Raw genomic sequence first — 11225 nt, forward strand, 5'->3', positions numbered from 1 at the left:
AGTAAGCCACGGCACCGGCCTTGGTTTCCACTTTATCACTGGAAATGGAGTCATTAGTGTCTTTAAATCTAACCAGAAATCAATTCCAGAAGCCAGAATCTATTCAGAAAATTCACCCTTAAGATTCTGTTCCTCTAGAACCATCAAGGCTCAAAATTTGAGTCTGGGTGCTCCAGATACAGAACAGATGATAACACATATCTCTTATCTATAGGGACACAAAAGGGATTTATTTTATGCAAGTGGCTCATGTCATTATGGTGCTGGTTAAGTGAACAATCCTAAAGACAAAGCAGTGGGCACTGATGCTGCAGTTTAGAGTCTAATCTACAGGGTAGACGGGCATGTTAGAAACTCAGGCAGAATTCCTTCTCTTTGCTGGGGATACCTGCGTTTTCAATCTTCAGGCCTTCAATCAAATGAATGAGGCTCCTTTAGGTAGAGACAGAATGACTGTAGATATTAATCACATCTAAATAGTGCCTCCACAGCAACATCAAAGTTGGTGTTTGAACCAACAACTTGCCACCAGAGTTTGCCCGGGGTGACAAAAAATTAGCCATCATATCACCCCATGGGCTTAGGAATGAGGATGGTGCTCACCCCTGGGGGCAGGAGCTTAATGACCATAAGTCCAAGCAGGACTTCGTGATCTGATGGTGGTTGGACAGTTGTGTTCAGTGTGTGAAAATCCAGTGAGTTGTGTACTTGTGAAATAAATACAGTTTGGAATGTATATTATATTTCATTAAGAATAAAATGTCAAGGAAAGAGGTAATAAGGGTGTTTAGCTTAGGTAATAAGGTGTTTAGCTTAGCAGTTAAAATGCTCATGTCTCAAATCAGAGAAGCTGAGTTTGATTCCCAGCTCTGGCTCCTGACTCCAGCTTCCTACCAGTGTAGAGGCTGGGAAATAGCAGTGATGACTGAAGTAGTTGGGTATCTGCCACCCACATGGGAGAACTGGATTGAGTTCCTAGCTTTAGGCTTCAACCTTAGTCCAGCCCTGGCCACTGTGGGCATTTGGAAATGAACCAATAGTTGGAAACTCTCTTTCTCTGCTACTACTTCTGCTTCTTCTTCTTCTTCTTCTTCTTCTTCTTCTTTTTTAAGATTTATTTACTTGAAAGATAGAGTTACAGAAGGGAGAGGGAGATAGATACCTTCCATCTGTTGGTTCACTCTCCAGATGGTTACAATGGCTAGGACTGGGTCAGGCTGAAGCCAGGGGCCCAAACACGGGCCATCCTCCATTGTCTTTCCCAGGTGATTGGCAGGGAGCCAGATTGGAAGAGGAATAGCTAGGACTTGAACCAGCACCCATATGGGATGCTGGCATTGCAGCCAGTGGCTTTATCTGCTACACCACAATGCTGGCCCCAATTCTCTTTTTCTAGTTAGGTTCTGCCTATGAGAGACACAGGTATGAGAATGGAATGTGGGAGAGAAAAACCTTTCCCCTCTATGGAACCACCTCAGAAAGCTGCAGTTGTGCTGGCAGTGGGAAAATGGCTTCTTACTGAGTGGTATTTTTTTTTTAAGATTCATTTATTTATTTGAAAGTCAGAGTTACACAGAGGAGAGGCAGAGAGAGAGAGAGAAGTCTTCCATCTGCTGGTTCACTCCCCAATTGGCCACTACAGGTGGAGCTGCACCAATCCAAAGCCAGGAGCCAGGAGCTTCTTCCGGGTCTCACACATGGGTGCAGGGGCCCAAGGGCCAAGAGCCATCGTCTACTGTCTTCCCAGGCCACACCAGAGAGCTGGATGGGAAGTGGAGCAGCTGGGACTAGAACTGGTGCCCATATGCCGGCGCCTCAGGCCAGGGCGGTAACCTGCTGCGCCACAGCACCAGCCCCGAGTGGTATTTAAAAGCAGCACCTAGCTCTGGCTTCAGCACAGCAGCAAAGCTCCAGGATTACCTGCTGACCAGAGCAGGTGGGCCCTTGCTCCTTTGTTACTAACTAACTCCTGGCTTCCTGTCTATTGGTGGTAAATGTTTCACTATCAGCAACCTGAGAGGGCCAGTGCTGGTTAGCCTTGGGTAAAACTATTTTCCATTTCATTCTGCCAGCATAAAGAGGTTGCCGGGGTGGGGGGGTGGGGTTCCTGTAGTTACTTATCTCTGGATAATCTCACATGATCTCTTTTTGCTCTTAGCTAACCCTTCCAATATATTTATAGCCAATTTTCTATATTAAATTATTTTAAATGGAGGGGATACTTATTAAAATTATTACTGACTGATACAAAGTATATTAAACATTATTTGCAGATGATATAATTTTTATTAAAAATGTTTTATAGGGGCTGACATTGTAGCATAGTGGGTTAAGCCACCTGCAGTGCCAGCATCCCATATGGGTGCCAGTTCAAGTCCCAGTAGCTCCATTTCTGATCCAGCTCCCTGCTAATGTGCCTGGGAAAGCAGCAGAAGATAGCCCAAGGACTTGGGCCCCTGTATTCATGTGGGAGACCCGGATGAAGCCCCAGGCTTTGGTCTGCCTAGCCCTGGCTGTTGCAACCTTTTGGGGACTGAACCAGTGGATGGAAGATTCTCTCTCTCTGCCTCTCCTCTCTGTTACTCTTTCAAATAAATCTCAAAAAAATTTTTTTTATATAATTGAGAGGCAGAGAAGGGGGGATAGGGGACTCCCAGACTCTTGTTCGTTCATCAAAGTGTTTGCAGTATCTGGGGCTGGAACAGGGCCAAAATTGGGAGCTGAAACCACAATCCAAGTCTCACATGTTGGTGGCAGGAACCCAACCACTTGAGGTATGAGTGGTGTCTCTCAGGGTTGCCCTGGCAGGAAGCTGCAGTTAGGAACTAGAGCCAGGAATAAAACTCAGGCTGTCCAATGAGGGACACAGGCATCTCAACCAGTAAGCTAAATGCCTGTGCAGCTGATAAAATTAAATAATAAAAAAAAAAAATCTGCCCAAGATAATCAATTCTGAAGCTAAGTGAATCAAATAAGGAAGAGATTAAAATGAACACAGATGCAAAAATCCTCCACAAAATACTAGCAAACTGAATCCAACAGTACATTAAAATGATTAGTTGCCATGATCAAGTGGGATTCATACTAGGATGAAAGGATGGTTCAAAATATGGAAATCAAGAAATGTGATATGCAGTATCAACAGAATGATCAAAATCATGTGATCAACACTAGGAATATTTATGGAAAATAGCAGGACCAAGTCATTGCTTATCAATAATAATCTTGAATGTAAATGGCCTAAGTTCTCCAAGTAAAATAGACTGGCTGAATAGATTAAAACACAAAACCTATTTATTTACTACCTACAAGAAACACACCTGATCAACAAAGATACACACAGACTGAAAGTGAAAGGATGGAAAAAGATATTCCATGTTAATGGAAAGCAAAAACGAACAGGTATAGCCACCCTAATATAAGACAAAATAGACTTCAACACAAAAACTATTAAAAAGAAACAAAGAAGGGCATTATGTAATGATTAAGGGATCAATTCAACATGAAGATGAGGCTAGAGTAAATGTGTATGCACCCAATGCCAGGGTGTCTGGCTATTTAAAACAAATGTTAATGGATCTAAAGGGAGACACAGATTCCAATACAAGAATAATGGGAGACTTCAACACCCTACTTTCATCAATGGACAGATCAACCACACAAAAATCAACAAAGAAACAACAGAGCTAATCTATACTATGGACCAAATGGACCTGATATCTATAGAACCTTTCATCCCATAAGTGCTGAATACACATTCTTTTCATTAGTGCATGGAACTTTATCTAGGATAATACCATAAGCTAGGCCATAAAGTGAGTCTCAACAAATTAAAAAAACTGAAATCATACTGTGTATCTTTTCTGACCACAATGGAATTAAGCTGGAAATTAACAACCTAAGAAACAATGTAGACTGAACAATTTACTACTCAATGAACAGTGGATCATAGAAGAAATCAAAAAGGAAATAAAAAATTCCTAGAAATGAATGAAGATGACAAACCAACATATCAAAACTTATGGAATACAGGAAAAGCAATGTTAAGAGGGAAGTTTACGGCAATTAGTGCCCATAAAAAGGAACTGGAAAGACATCAAATAAATGAATTATTAGTGAATTTCAAGGACCTAGAAAAAAAGAACAAATCAAACCCAAAATTAGTAAGAGGAAAGAAATAATTAAAATCAGACAATAAACAAAATTGAAATAGGGCCGGCGCTGTGGCCCACTTGATTAATCCTCCACCTGTGGCGCCGGCATACCATATGGGCACCAGGTTCTAGTCCTGGTTGCTCCTCTTCCAGTCCAGCTCTCTGCTGTGGCTCGGGAAGGCAGTGGAGGATGGCCCAAGTGCTTGAGACCCTGCATCCATGTGGGAGGACCGGAGGAAGCACCTGGCTCCTGGCTTCGGATTGGCGCAGCACTGGCTGTGGCAGCCATTTTGGGGGTGAACCAAGGGAAGGAAGACCTTTCTCTCTGTCTCTTTCTCTCTGTATGTAACTCTACCTAAAACAAACAAACAAAAAATTGAAATAATAAAGAATACAAAATATTGTGAAAAGAAGAGCTGTGGTTTTTTTTTTTTGAAAAAATAAACAAAAAAAGACACAAGTTAATAAAACCAGAGATGAAAAAAAGAGATGTTTCAATGAATACCACAGAAATAAAAATAATCATCAGGAATTTTCACAAACAGCTATGTGCCAACAAATTGGAACATCTGTAAGAAATGGATAGATTCCTGGAAACATACATTATACAAAAATGGAGTCATGAAGACATAGAAAACCTAAACAGACCAATAACCAATTTGAGGTTGAATCAGTAATAAAGACCCTCCCAACAAAGAGAAACCGAGGACTAGATGGCTTTACTGCTGAATTCCACCAAACCTTTTAAGCAAAGACTAATTCCAATCCTGCTCAAACTATTCAAAACAGTTGAAAGGGAGGCCATCCTCCCAAACTCCTTCTATGAGGCCAGTTATCACCTTAATTCCAAAGCAAAAAAAAAAAAAAAGATACAAGGAAAAAGAACTATAGGCCAATATTTCTGATGAACACAGATGCAAAAATCCTCAACAAAATAGTAGGTAATCAAATCCAACAACACACCAGAAAGATCATTCACCTGGACCAACTGGGATTTATTCTTACTATGCAGGGATGGTTCAACATATGCAAATCAATAAATGTGATACATCATATTAAAAAATTGAAGAATAAAAATAATAATTATATCAACAGATGCAAAGAAACCATTTGAGAAAAATACCTTTTCATGATAAAAACCTTAAGCAAATTGGGTATAGAAGGAACATTTTTCAACACAATCAAGGCAATATATGACAACCCGCAGGGGTCATCATACTGAATGAGGAAAAGCTGGAAGATCCAGAACCAGAAAAGGATACCCACATTAAAAAAAAAATACTTATTTGAGAGGCAGAGTTACAGACAGAGAGGGAGAGACAGACAGGTCTTCCATCCGCTGGTGCATTCCTCAAATAGCCACAACAGCTGGAGCTGCATCAATCCAAAGCCAGGAGCTTCTTCTGGGTCTCCCACATGGGTGCAGGGGCCCAAGAACTTGGGCTATCTTCCACTGATTTTTTCAGGCCACCAGCAGAGAGCTGGATCAGAAGAGGAACAGCCAGGACACAAACTGGCGCCCATATGTGATACTGGCACTGCTGGTGGAGGCTTAACTTACTAGCCACAGCAACCATGCCAAGGATGTCCATTTTAACCATCGATATTCAATATAGTCCTGGAAATTTTAGCCCAGAGCCATTAAGCAAGAAAAAGAAATCAGAGGGATACAAACTGAAAAGGAGGAAGTAAAATTATCCCTGTTTGGAGATGACATGATTCTATACGTAGGGGAACCAAAAGACTCCACTAAGAGACTATTAGAACTCATGAGAGGTTGGTAAAGTTGCAGGATATAAAATCAACACACAAAAATCAATACCCTTTGTATATACAAATAATGCAATGACTGAGAAAGAACTTACAATATCAGTCCCATTCACAACTGCTACAAAAAACATAAATACCTTGGAATAAATTTAACCACAAATGTGAAAGATCTCTACAATGAAAATTAGAAGATATTAGAGAAATAAATAGAAGACACACACAAAAAATGGAAAAATTTCTATAATCATGAGTTGGAAGAATTAGTATCATCCAAGTGCCATAGTACCAAAAGGCATTTACAGATTGAGATTCCATTCAAAATACCAAGGTGACTTTCTCAGATCTAGAAAAAATGATGTTAAAATTCATATGGAAGCACAACAGATCCTGAATAGCTAAAGCAATCTTAAACAACAAAAATAAAGCTGGTGGCATCACAATCCCAGATTTAAACATACTACAGGGAAGTTATAATCAAAACATCTTGGTACCGGCACAAAGATAAACATGTAGACCAATGGAACAGAATAGAAAACCCAGAAATTAATCCATGTAGCTACAACTAACCAATAGGTGACAAATTATCTAAAATCAATCCATGGAGAAAGGATAGTCTCTTCAACAACGGTGCTGGGAAAATTGGATTTTCATGTGCAAAAATATGAAACAAGACCCCTATCTTATACATTATAAAAAATCAACTCAAAATGGGTCAAGGATCTAAATCTATGACCTGATAACATCAAGTTACTAGATGAAAACTACAGGGAAACCCTGCAAGACACTGGCACAGTTGTATACGATCTTACATAAAGAAAACTCCAAAGATTTCATCAAAAAATTATTAGGTGGCTGGCATTGTGGTACAGCAGGTTAAGCCACTGCCTGTCACATTGGCATCCCATTCAAGGTGCTGATTCTAGTCCTGGTTGCTCAGCTCCAGATGTAGCTCTTCCTGCTGATGTGCCTGGAAAACAGAGGATAGACTCAGTGCCTGGGCCCTTGCCACCCATGTGGGAGACTCAGATGCAGTTACAGGCTCCTGGCTTTGGCCTGGAGCAACTCACCCTGCTGTGGCTATTTGAGGAGTGAACCAGTAGAGGGAAGATCATTCTCTTTGTTTTCAGTCATTCTCCTGTCAAACAGATAAATAAATCTTCTTAAAAATGTCGCTCCCCGTCTTCGTGGAGGAATGACACAGGACCCTGCGCTGTTCTTTCGTCTGCTCGGCCCTTCCCGGGTTTGCTGCTGGTTCTTCCCGGGTTGGCTACTGTCCCTTCCACCTCCGTGGAAGGGCGGTTCCCCCTGCCACATTCCCCACTTCCGCGGGGGAGCGGCACACCGCCGGCCGGCTCTCTCGGGGGCTGCACAGGTGTTCCCCTTAGATGTTCCTGGTGCATGCCGTCTCTCTCCTCCTTTATAGTCCTCCTCCGCCAATCCTAACTCGGCTGCCCACACGCCGAGTACGCTGCTCTCCAATCAGGAGCAAGTCCCACAGTTTATTGGCTGAACTGGAGGCAGCTGTGTAGAAGCTGTTTTCTCCTCTCCCAGCGCCATATTGTGGGAGAGCAGATGCATAGAATAAGTCTTAATTCCAGTAACTTAGTCTAGTCCGAGTTGCTCCCCACAAAAAAGATTAAAATAAATGGATTCAAGCAAATTGTAGGACACAATGTCAACATATATAATACTTACCTGGCAGGGGAGATACCATGATCATGAAGGTAGTTTCCCCAGAGCAAGGCTTATCTATGGCAAGGGTCAACATACAACTATTACCATATCCAATAGTGAGTTATCTTAAAAAGAAATCAAGAAAGCATTTCTGGCCGGCGCCGCGGCTCACTAGGCTAATCCTCTGCCTTGCGGCGCCGGCACACTGGGTTCTAGCCCCGGTCAGGGTGCCGGATTCTGTCCCAGTTGCCCCTCTTCCAGGCCAGCTCTCTGCTGTGGCCCGGGAGTGCAGTGGAGGATGGCCCAAGTGCTTGGGCCCTGCACCCCATGGGAGACCAGGATAAGTACCTGGCTCCTGGCTTCGGATGCGGCGGCCATTGGAGGGTGAACCAACGGCAAAGGAAGACCTTTCTCTCTGTCTCTCTCTCTCACTGTCCACTCTGCCTGTCAAAAAATAAAAAAAAAAAGAAAAGAAAAGAAAAAAACTGAAGAGATCACAGAGAAATGAAAAGGCATCCTATATTCATGGATTGAAAAAAAATCAGTAATTGTTAAAATATCCATACTACCCAAAGTGTCTTTTAGATTCCATGGAATCCTTGTCAAAATTATGACATTTTCCACAAAATTAGAAAAGTTGTATGGAACCACAAAATACTCCATTAGCCAAAGCAATCCTGACCTAAAAAAAAATCACACAGCATGTGGCATTTTACTATTTGACTACAATGATTAAAACTGCACAAAACTAATCTTACCATTTAATTCAGCAATTAGGCTTCTTGGTATTTAACCCAAAGGAGCTGAAAACTGTCTACACACACAAAAACAATTTTATTATTTACTATTAACTGTTTATAGCAGTTTTATTCATAATTCTCAAAACTTGGGAAGTGACCAAGATGTTCTTTAGCATGTGAATGGATAAACTGTGGTATGCAATTCAGAAAATATACTCAGCACTAAAATAAATGAGGGACAGATGTTTGGTGCAGCAGTTATGATGCTGGATAGGTTCCCTATGACCCATAGCAGAGTGTCTGGCTTTGAATCTCAGCTCCGCTTTCCATTCCAGGTTCCTATAGCTGATGGCTCAAGTAGTTTGGTCCCTGCCACTCATATTAGACCTGGATTGAGTTCCCAGCTCCTGGCTTCAATCTGGTCTTAGTCCCGGATTTTGCAGACATTTGGAGAGTGAACCAGTATACAGATCTCTTTCAAATAAATAAAAAAAATTTTTTTTTAAAAAGAGCTATCAGCCGGCGCCGTGGCTCACTAGGCTAATCCTCCGCCTTGCGGCGCTGGCACACTGGGTTCTAGTCCCTGATGGGGTGCCAGATTCTGTCCCGGTTGCCCCTCTTCCAGGCCAGCTCTCTGCTGTGGCCAGGGAGTGCAGTGGAGGATGGCCCAAGTCCTTGGGCCCTGCACCCCATGGTACACCAGGATAAGTACCTGGCTCCTGCCATCAGATCAGCGCGGTGCGCCGGCCGTGGCGGCCATTAGAGGGTGAACCAACGGCAAAGGAAGACCTTTTTCTCTGTCTCTCTCTCTCTCACTGTCCACTCTGTCTTTCCCCAAAAAAAAAAAAAAAAAGAGCTATCAAGAGGAGGAACCTAAAATGTATACCACTAAGTGAAAGAAGCCAATCTGAAAAGTCTACATTCTCCATGATCCTAATTGTATGATATTCTGGAAAAGGCAAAACCATGGAGACAGTGGAATCAGTGGTTGCCAGAGACTAGGAGAAGGATGTATGGGCTCATAAAGGAATTTCAGGGCAGTGAAACTATTCTGTATGATACTATAATGGTGGATACACATCATTATACATTTGCTCAAGTCCACAGAATGAACATCAAGAAAGAACTCTAGGGGCAGGTGCTGTGGTCCAGTGGGTGAAACCACCACTTGGTTTCACATCCACTGAGTGCCCTGCCCATTGAAGATCCAGCTACTCTGAAATAATGCACCCAGGAAGCTGCGGATGATGGCTCAAGTACTTGAATTGCTAGCTCCTTGTGTTGGCCTGGCCCAGCCCTGGCTGTTGGGGCCCTTTTTGGAGTCAACCAGTAGATTAAAAGATATGTCACTCTACTTTTCAAATAAATATAAATTTTTAAAATATGAACCCTAATGTAAACTAGACTTTGGTGATTTTGCGCTGTCAACACAGCAGTCAAAACAAACATACCACTCTGATGTGGAATGTTGATAGTGGATGATGCTGTTTGTATGTGTGTAAGTGGGATTGTACATGAGAACTCTATTCTTTGTACAACTTTGCTGTGAATTTTAAAGTGCTGTAAAAACTATTTTAAAAAAATGACATATATAACCTATGAAATACTCCATTGCTGCTCAGATAATGTCTTGGCAACTACTGATATGTTCACTGTCTCTGCTTAAAAATTTTAATTAAAATTTTTACAATATATTTTTTGTAGGTTGTTTGGACCTTGTATGAAATGAGCTTAGGTCACAGCTTATAGAAGTTAATTATCTCCAACTCACAGCTTTGGAGTCTCCTTTTTTTTTTTTTTAAAGATTTTATTTATTTATTTATTTATTTGAGAGGTATAGTTAGACAGTGAGGGAGAGACACAGAGAAAGGTCTTCTGTCCACTGGTTCACTCCCCAAATGGCCGCAACGGCTGGAACCACGCCGATCTGAAGCCAGGAGCCAGGAGATTCCTCCAGTCTCCCACACGGGTGTAGGGTCCCAAGGACTTGAGCCGTCTTCTATTGCTTTCCCAGGCCATAGCAGAGAGCTGGATTGGAAGAGGAGCAGCTGGGACTAGAACCGGCGCCAATATGGGATGCCAGTGCTGCAGGCGGAGGATTAGCATACTATGCCACAACACTGGCCCCCAAGGGGTCTCCTTCTAAACTAGCAACAGAACCTCAATTTTAGTGTAAAAAAAAAAAGCAAGAAAATTTCAGAAAAGCCAGGTTATCCCCCCCGCCCCGTTTTAGATTTATTTATTTAAAAAGTAGGGTTACAAAGAGAGGAGAGTGGGTAGACAGAGAATAGAAACAATGTCTTCCACCCTCTGGTTCCTGCTCCAAAGGGCCACAACAGGCAGAGCTGGGCCAGGCTGAAGCCAGGCGCCAAGAGCTTCTTCTTGGTTTCCCACATGGGTGCAAGAGGTCAAGAACTCGGGTCATCTGCTGTTTTCCCAGGTGTAACACTTCTTGATGCAACCCATCAGGAGAAAGATAGGACTAATAATTTTGAAAACTCTGCATATCCTCTCTTCTCCCTCAACCTCATCACCCCGATCTCTTTTTAAGGCCAATGAGCCTGGACTTGTGGCGTCATCTCCTAGTGTCTGCCCTTCGGTTGTCCCGACAGATCTCTGTTCCTGACGTTTTGACTTCGCCATTCGCTCCGTTCCCGAGGCACTTGTCTGGAGGGAAATACATCCAAATGTTCCCCCAAATTGATTCAGGGCCGAACACTGAGGCTGACACTTAAAACGTTTAAACTGTCCTTAATTTCCTCACTGCTTCCACTGCAGTTCAGGTAACGCCAAGCGCGCACAGCAGGATCTGCCGGCCGTTCAGCCTCCTCACGGACGCGCCGCGCAGACGCACTGGCGGCTTCGCGGGGCATGACGGGCAGGGGGC

General features: G+C 42.7%; 1 long non-coding RNA gene across 1 annotated transcript; it reads right to left on the minus strand.

Annotated features, from left to right (window-relative positions):
- Positions 1–6255: 6255 nt before the first annotated feature.
- LOC127492313 (uncharacterized) lies at positions 6256–7678 on the minus strand. The gene is made up of 2 exons (XR_016214176.1): positions 6992–7678; positions 6256–6891 (listed from the first exon to the last, which is right to left on the minus strand). It is a non-coding gene; the product is annotated as an uncharacterized LOC127492313 (long non-coding RNA).
- Positions 7679–11225: the final 3547 nt, after the last annotated feature.

The sequence above is a fragment of the Oryctolagus cuniculus genome, chromosome 10, assembly GCF_051225735.1.
Source record: "Oryctolagus cuniculus isolate XC-2025 breed Fujian yellow rabbit chromosome 10, ASM5122573v1, whole genome shotgun sequence".
In the NCBI taxonomy this organism is placed as follows: Eukaryota; Metazoa; Chordata; class Mammalia; order Lagomorpha; family Leporidae; genus Oryctolagus; species Oryctolagus cuniculus.